Consider the following 8,917-nt stretch of genomic DNA (forward strand, 5'->3'; position numbering starts at 1 on the left):
TTTCTGCCTTTTAACTTGCGTGTGTGGCAGACCGTGTTTTTCAGAGGTAGCCCCAACAATATCTCCCATTCTGCTGTTCTGGAACCTTGCCATTTTGCCATCAAGAGGTGGAATTTGGGGCGCCTGGCTGGCTCAGTCGGTGAAGCATCCCACTTCGGCTCGGGTCACGATCTCACAGTTTTGGGGTTCAAGCCCTGCGTCAGGCTCTGTGCTGAGCCCAGTTGGGGTTCCGTGTCTCCCTCTCTCTCTGCCCCTTCCCTGCCCTTGTTCTCTCTCTCTCTCTCTCTCTCTCTCTCGCTGTCTCTCAAAAATAAATAATCCACATAATGTGGCATAAGCGATGCCGCCTGATTTCTGAGGCTGGGTCAGAAGAGGCAATGCAGCTTCGGCCCTGTTGGCAGGGATATTCAGTCTTCTGGCCTCTAGCTTCCCTGAGGCTGCCATGCTGTGAGGAAGCCCAAGCTAGCCCCTCATGGACAGACCACATGGAAGGGCTCTGACCCGTGAAGAGAGATGCTCACGCAGCTCTAAGTTGCTCCAACTCCACACTGTTCCAGCCCCAGCTGGACGGCGAGCGCACGAAGGACCCTCGGGCGGGACCACCCAGCTGAGCCCTTCCCAGATGCTTCTTTAAAAAAAGAATTGTGGACTTGTGGGGCGGCCGGCTGGCTCGGTCGATGGAGCGTGCGACTCTTGATCTCGTGGTTGGAAGTTCGAGCCCCACGTTGGGTGCGGAGGTTGCTTAAAAATAAAATCTTAGGGGCGCCTGGGTGGCTCAGTCGGTTGAGCGTCTGACTTCGGCTCAGGTCACGATCTCACGGTCCGTGGGTTCGAGCCCCACGTCGGGCTCTGTGCTGCCAGCTCGGAGCCTGGAGCCTGCTTCCGATTCTGTGTCTCCCTCTCTCTCTGCTCCTCCCCCGCGTGTGCTCTGTCTCTCTCTGTCTCCAAAATAAATAAAAACATTAAAGAAAATTAAAAATAAATAAAAATAAAATCTTAAACAGATAAGTAAAAATAAATACAATATCGTGGCCTTGCGATCTGAGTGCCTGGAGATTTTTTTGTCAGTTCCACCTCACCCGGCGACGTTAGCAGATCCATGAACAGGTGCCTCAGGAGTGTCTCTCTCAGGTCTTCTGCCTCAACTGCTGCCGTAGCAGGCTTTTGCTTTGTCCTCAGTGTCGGACTCAGGGAGGCTGGAAGGTTTCTGTCAGTCCCCCTCCCCTGCCTGAAGACAGGTCAGGTCTTCTGTCCTTCCCCGGCCATGGGCTGCTGCCGGCAGGAGTGGGGCTGCCCTCAGTTCTCCTGCCCCTGCAGTCACACTTCACCCCGTTAGTGCACCGACACCTTCAGGGAAAGCATATCAGCCCAGCTATGCTGCCTCCGGCCTTTGCGGGGAAACCCGTGGGAGAGAGTTGCCGGGCGAACACAAACTCCTCTGTCTGAGGCTGGGGATTCCAACTGCACTGCCACACGACCTTTAAACGTTAGCGAACAGTTCTCTGCTCCCTTCTTCCTCGAGTCTAGGGCCGCTGCCGCCAAGGATAAAAGTGCCCCTGTGTCTTTTTCCTGGGAAGGGCCTGTTGTGTTTCACATTTTGGCCCACTTTGTTTTTCCCCCCACTGTGGCAACTTCAGCTCCCCGATGGGCTTATAGGAAAAAACAATCCATGACTTTGGAGGCCACCGTGCTTCCAAAGTCTTGCAACTTTCTGCATCCCAGACAGATGCAAAACATCCACCTACTGACTTGTTCCTTCAGCCTTCCCAGTCTCAGGGGAGGGCACCCGACTGGCAAGAGCCGACCTGCTTCCCGGAGCCCGGCCGGCGCCGTCTGGGAAGTGCCCCTCATTCCCCCCCGTTCTTGGTTGTCATTTACATGGATTGAATTTGTGTTCTTATCCCTCATGGTCCTGTTTCCCACAAACTGTTTTCTTCTTCGATTTCATCTCCATTGAAAAAAAACTCTTTTACTGTTTATTCATTTTTTTGAGAGACGGAGAGAGACAGCACAAGGAGGGGCAGAGAGAGAGGGAGACACAGAAGCAGGCTCCAGGCTCTGAGCCATCAGCACAGAGCCCGACGCGGGGCTCGAACCCACGAACTGTGAGATCATGACCTGAGCCGAAGTCGGACGGTCAACCCACTGAGCCGCCCAGGTGGCCCTACTCTCTTTATTATTATTATTATTTTTTTAAGATGTGAAGGAGGGGAATGTCCAGGGTGTGGGTGCTGAGGGCTCAGGCTTGGAGGGCTCATCATCAGGGGTACCCTGGGTCTCGGGCTGCAACGGGGATTGAACTGGAAATCCCGCAAGCCCCTCCAGGTGGTCTGGGGGTGGTGGGTGGAGGCAGTCAGTGACCTCTGACCTCTCCTCGTCCTCAGGCAGTGGTGGCAGTGGTGAACCGAGTGGGCATTCACGCTCTTGCCCTGAGGGGCTGTCGGGCATCCAGGCCCGGCAGCGTGGGTACAGCGATGTGTTCTGGCTGAACTGACCCAAGTCCGTGCTCCGGTCAAACAGCTTGATCACATACCTGTTGGGTCGCTGAGGTCCTCGCTCAGCTGGCCCATAACCCACCTCCCTTTCCCCTCCTCCTCTTCCAATGCCTGCAATGGAACAATTCTTTCTTTCTTTTTTTTTTTTTTAAAGATTTTATTTGTAGTAATCTCTACACCCAACACGGGGCTCGAACGTACAACCTTGAGACCAGGAGTCACATGCTCCACTGAGGGAGCTGGCCAGGCGCCCCTCGCAATGGAGCAATTCTAAGTCGTGGGTGTCCAAGGCGTTCTCGCAGCTTCCTCCTCCAGGTGCTCCCTGTCCATGTGACTCTTCTCCAGCAGACACTGCAAAACAGCATCTAGTCGATTCCAGGCCTTGGCCATCTCCAGCTGCGACTTCTCTACTGTCACATCATCGGGAACATGTCCTGGGTCTGAGGTGTCGCTCGCTGGGTCGGAGGTGCCCCGAGGAGCCCAGGGTCACGAATCGAGGCCCGAGGCCCACAGGGAGAGGCCAGAGGTAAGGTTCGTGTGCGGCCGGTCCCCGGAGCTGAGCAGTGTTCGGTGGCGACCGCCACCTCCTGGCTTCAGTTCCTTCCTCTTGGAATGGCCGAAGAGCCCAGAGAAAGATCTCCAGTCCGGTGCCTGGGCCTGGCTGTCTGCACTTGAACTGACGAGGGCGAGAGGGCCGGAAGACTCCATGTTCGCTGGGAATGTTCACCTGCCTCGTCCTCCTGCAACTGTCCCTGGTGGTGCCCAGCGAAGGCACTTTCTGTGTCATCGTCTCCAAAGAAAGAACTTCCTCTTCTGCGGGGATGGGGGGCGGCACGTGGGGGTCTATCTGCCTCTTGCACGGATTCTCACCCCTGTCTGCACGGCTGATTTCTGCGCCACAGGTGAGCTGTGCCGTGGGAATTCACTGTTCAGCTGGGGCCGCTGCGGGGGTGACTGCCGGACCCCCACGCTCTCGTTGGGGTTACCTCCTCTCCTATTACTTTCGTCCTTGGCACCATTTGCTTTGAAAAACTCACTTGCTGTCGTTTTAGTAGGGTTTCATAAGGGAGAGCAAATAAATGGCTGTGCTGAATTTGTCCCTTTAAAAAAATGTTTTTAAATTGATTTATTTTAAGAGAGACAGAGACAGTGTGAGTGGGGGAGGGGCAGAGACACAGAGGGAGACAGAGAGAGAATCCCAGGCAGGCTCTGCGCCATCAGCACGGAGCGTGACATAGGGCTCGATCTCACGGAACTGCGAGATCTTGACCTGAGCCCGAATCAAGAGTCAGATGCTTACCCACCCGAGCCACCCAGGCACCCCGATTTGTCCCTTTTACATCCAAGTCAACAGTATGTGGAGAAGGTCTGGAAGGGGCCGGAGGCTGGCTGGGGGCACGCGCCTGCACTGCGTTCCTTACAAGCCAGATGGTCTGGCGTTCGTGAATCCTTAGTGAGACCCATCTACACACTGACACGGCTTTCTCCTACGGCGTCTGCAGCCTCTGAGCGGGACTGCGGGTGTCACCCGGGCCATTCCGTTCAAAGCCCGGGGGTTTGGAGGAGGCACGAGACAACAGGTAACTGAAGTGTGGTCAGCCAGGCCAGGTGCTGCGGAAGTGTCACTGGCAGCGATGAACACAGAGGTGGGGTCTTCGGCAGCTGGGGCCGCCACAACGGAAGGCCACAGGCCGTGTGGCTTCAACGACAGCCGTGTACTTTGTCACCGTTCTGGAGGCAGGATGTCCCAGATCAAGTTCGGCCAAGGTCAGTTTCCTTTTCTTGGCTTCTAGATGCTTGTCTTCTTGCCGTGTTCTCACAGAGCAATGAGAAAGGCTGAGGCAGAGACAGAGATGGAGACAGAGAGACAAGTCTCTGTTGTCTGTCTTCATAAGGACAGGAATCCTCTCCGATCAGCGCCCTGCCCTTATGACCTCATTTTGCCTTACTGACTTTCTCAGAGGCCCCGGCTCCAAATACAGCCACATGGTGGGTGAGGGCTTCAGCCTGTGAAGGGGAGGGGTACATGAAATTCAGTTCCTAACAGATGGCCACGCTGTGTATCACAGAGCCTGCCCCAACCTTGGCCTCCGCTGCATGGAGTCCAGCCAGTGTTCAAGAGGAGGAAAGGAGTCACCACCTCTTGAAGGGAGGAACAACAAAGAATTTGTGGCCATAGGTTAAAACCACCAGAACAGAGATATTGATGAACTCTGGGCTTTACTAAGAATGCACATCAAGGGGTGCCTGGGTGGCCCAGTCGGGTAAGCGTCCGACTCTTGGTTTTGGCTCAGGTCACGATCTCACGGTTCGTGAGTCTGAGTGCTGCGACGGGCTCTGCGCTGACAGCGCGGAGCCTGCTGGGGATTCTCTCTCCGCTCCTCCCCTGCTCAAGCGCTCTCTCCCTTTCTCTCTCAAAATAGATAAATAAACTTAAAAAAAAAAAAAAGAACGCATGTCAAAATATCTAGAGTCACTATTCAAAGATTCTCGCGGTGCTTCTAAACCGAAAGGAAGATTCCAGAACACAAATTCAATCCACGTAAATGACAACCAAGAACAGGGGCAATGAGCGGCACTTCCCAGACGGTGCGGGCTGGGCTCCGGGAGGCAGCTCGGCTTTTGCCAGTCGGGTGCCCTCCCCTGAGACTGGGAAGGCTGAAGGAAGGCCGCGTTTCTGCCGTGCGGAGCGGTTTTCCTGCTGGATGGCAAGGACGAAGAAGCATGCGGCTTCGGCGGCAGCGCTCTTGTGCTGGGTGGGCCTCCACTCCTTATGGCCGCGGTGACTTCCCGTCCTGGGTTGGTGATCCCTGACTCGTGGCTACGGTGTTGTCTTCTTGAACTCAGCATTTGCTTCGGTGCCCGCGGTGGCGGAGGCCAGGGGCGGCGGCTCCTCGTAGGAGCCGGTTTGGAGGCGGTGGTCTGGGGCCCCTCCAGCGGTCCTGCATGCTTCCCACCCCCTTTCTTAGGCCCACAAAATCTTTTTTTTTTTTTTATTTTTAAAATTTTTTTTTATTTTTGAGACAGAGCGCGAGTGGGAGAGGGGCAGAGAGAGAGGGAGACACAGAATCGGAAACGGGCTCCAGGCTCTGAGCTGTCAGCACAGAGCCCGACACGGGGCTCGAACTCACGGACCGTGAGATCATGACCTGAGCCGAGGTCGGACGCTCGACGGACTGAGCCACCCAGGCGCCCCTCACAAACCTTTTTCTGCGGAAGATGGCTGGAGTGATTTCTGCTTCCCCGGCCTGAACCTTCACTGATAGAAAGTGGGGGCAGAGAAAGAGAAATGTGGAAAGCCGGGCAAATGGGAAGCACTTAACAGGCAGGCAAGAACAAATCCAAGCATTTAGCAAACACCACCGACAGAATCAACTGAACCCTCCAGGTAAAAGACAAAGGTAGAAGAACGTACCCTCTGGCCCAGCAGCCCCGGCTCGGTGATGGTTACAGAAATGAAAGCGGACACAGACCCTGTACGTTAATGCTTCGAGCAGCTCCTCTCAGCGTCGCCCAGAGCTGGAAACCACCCAGCGGGCTTGTGGCTAAACAAAGCGGGATATGGCCAAACACTGGCATGCTACTCGGTAATAAACAGGAACGAACCACTGCCGTGTGCGCACGCACACCAACATGGATGGGTCTCGAAAACCACCCTGAGCGAGGGAAGCCAGCCAAGAGAATACACCCGGCACGATTCAGTCTGAAATTCCAGCGAAGGCAGCAGATTGTGTGTGTGGGGGGGGCAGGGCTAGAGGGAGCGAGTGACTTCAAAAGGGTAGGAGAGAATTTGGGGAGGTGATGGAGTTATTCCATATCTTGATTGTGGCGGTGGTTACGGGACGTTTATCGAAAATCGTCGAGGGGCGCCTGGGTGGCGCAGTCGGTTAAGCGTCCGACTTCAGCCAGGTCACGATCTCGCGCTCCGTGAGTTCGAGCCCCGCGTCGGGCTCTGGGCTGATGGCTCAGAGCCTGGAGCCTGTTTCCGATTCTGTGTCTCCCTCTCTCTCTGCCCCTCCCCCATTCATGCTCTGTGTCTCTCTGTCCCAAAAATAAATAAATGTTGAAAATCGTCGAGCTGTACACCTCACAGAGGCCAATTTTACTGCATGTAAACGATGCCTCCGTAAAGCCGAGTTTTAAAAAGGCAACGATCGTTAGGCCGGATCAAAGCAAACCAAACCCCGACGACGTGCTGCTTGAAGAGATACACCTGGGACAGGAAGACGCAGACAAATGGAAAGGAGAAAACCAGAGAAAGGTGGGTCAGGCTCATCAGTCCGCCCTGTCAACCTGCTGGCACTTTCTTCCTGCTCCCTCATCACGTGGCCTTTGTCTTGTTGTGGGGGAAGGTCCGGCCTGACTCTGGGCGGCTGCCCTCGTCTGGTTGCTGTGCCCAAGACGCGTGGGTCACAGGGAGCCGTGAGGAGCTCAGGCCACTGAAGGTGGTGAGTGGGCGAGACCCAGCCGCTGTCTCTGCAGAGCCTCCCGGTCTCCACAGCGAGCGTGTGGCAGCGGAGACCCGGTTCACCGCGTGTTCGAGGCCAATCTTTCCTGCTTCTCTGCCCAGGGACCTCTCTTCTTCCTGTTGTCACTCCTGCTGGCCCCTCTATCTTGGGATGCAGAAGTGGGAGAATGGGCTCTGCAGTCAAACAGAGGCGAGTTCAAACCCCAGCTGCGCCATTCACCTTCCGGGTCATTTTGGTGAAGTCACGTGACCCGTCGGACCTTTGGTTTCCTCATCTGGGAAATGGGGCCCTAGTGACGGGCGGAGGAGCAGGTGAGCAGAAACTCGGCACGGCGCCCCCCCCCCCCCCCCCCCCCGGGCTGCATGGCCTCCCTTCTGGACCACAGCTCCTCGCTTGCAGTGGGCATCACAAGAGAACGTTCATCATAGGGGGTGGGAAGCACGCAGGACCACTGGAGGGGCCCGAGACACTGCCTCCAAACAGGCTCCCACGAGACAGAGAGAGAGCACGAGTGGGAGAGGGGCACCGCTGTGCTCTTGGGACTTGAGTTCCCTCATCTGTACTGGGGTCTAATGATGGACTTCCCCGGGGTCGGTGTGTTAAATAAACGTGCTAACACACGAAACGTGCTTCCGACAAGGGCAGGCCCGTGGCAGGGCTCAATGAATGCTATTTCGTGTTGTGACAGTGGTGACCGCGGGCACGGTCCGCGGAGACTGAACCCGCCATCGTGCACTGAGGGGGGAGCAGACTCACCGGGCTGCGTCCTCTTACCTCCCTCCTGCCAATGCCAGCAGGGCCACCAGCCTCAAACCCCACCCTCCTGAAAGGAGCAAAGGCTTCGAGGCTGGAGGAAGAGGCTGGTAACTGTTTGGGGTGAGTGGAGAGGCAGAGGTGGCCAGAGAGGAGAGAGGCTGGGCCTATCAGCGGTGGGATCAGAGCAGGCAGGAAGCAGATAGCAGCTCAGTGCCTCATGGAAAACACCCCCCTCCTGGGCGCCCGCCCCCGCCCTCCTTACGGAGCTCCGGGCCAACTGGCCCGGTGCCCACAGCCTCCTCCCTGCTCCCGCAAGGGTGGGGCGAGTGGCAGGAGAGCTCCGCCATCAACCCCCCCCACCCCCCCTCCCCCGCTCTGGGTCTACCACCGCCCAACCCTGGGCCCCTGGCGCCCCGGGGGTGGGGTGGGGGGCGGAGCTCCCTTGGCTCCTCCCTCCGAGCAGCCCTCCACCTGCACGCCCCAGACTGACCTCCTCACCGGTCTCCTTCTAAAGACCCCTAGAGGGGCGTCTGGCGGGGCTCAGTCGGTTAAGGGTCAAGCATCCCACTCTGGATTTCTGCTCAGGTCATGATCTCACGCTTGGTGGTTTCCAGCCCCGCACTGGGCTCTGCGCTGGCAGCACGGAGCCTGCTTGGGATTCTCTCTCTCCCACTCTTTCTGCCTCTCCCCTGCTCTCTCTCTCTGTTTGTCTCTCGCAAAATAAATAAGCTTAAACAAAATAAAAGACCCTTAGAACATGGCATCCTGACCGTCACTGAGGGCAGGGCTCCAAGCCTCCCCTTCAGGGGGAGGTGGAAGGGGGATGGGAACTTCAGGCCAGGATGCCCGGGCCCCTCCCACGCGGGCCTCCCGCATGGCTCGGAGGGTCTCGAGAGGCTGAGCTGAAGGCCCCGGAATGCTTCATTGGGCAACAGGCATGCTCATAAAAATACCGTGGCCACCACGGCCGCAATCTGCCATCTGGGCCCCAGGCCTTCCTTGCCCTGAGGCCGGGCTCGGCTCACTCCGGGATTGCTGCGCCCTCCGCCTCCCATCTGAGGTCACGGCCAGGGGGGTCGCGGGGGGGGGGGGGGGCGCAGGGGAGGAACTTCTTCCCGGGCTTCCAGTGCAAGGCTGTAGAGAGAGTGGGGCCGCCGGGAAAGGTCGAGATGGGGCCAATCCCCACCACAAAGAAAT

The 8,917-nt window shown here is 57.1% G+C and overlaps 1 non-coding gene and 1 pseudogene across 1 annotated transcript; one reads left to right on the forward strand and one right to left on the reverse strand.

Moving 5' to 3' along the window:
• Positions 1–764: 764 nt before the first annotated feature.
• Positions 765–849, forward strand: TRNAR-UCG (transfer RNA arginine (anticodon UCG)). Its single transcript has one exon. It is a non-coding gene; the product is annotated as a tRNA-Arg (tRNA).
• A 1,344-nt stretch (positions 850–2,193) lies between these two features.
• Positions 2,194–2,972, reverse strand: LOC121025067 (protein lin-37 homolog; annotated as a pseudogene).
• Between the last annotated feature and the right edge of the window lie 5,945 nt (positions 2,973–8,917).

Source organism: Herpailurus yagouaroundi, unplaced genomic scaffold (genome assembly GCF_014898765.1).
Source record: "Herpailurus yagouaroundi ecotype Mexico unplaced genomic scaffold, PumYag 67493, whole genome shotgun sequence".
NCBI lineage: Eukaryota > Metazoa > Chordata > Mammalia > Carnivora > Felidae > Herpailurus > Herpailurus yagouaroundi.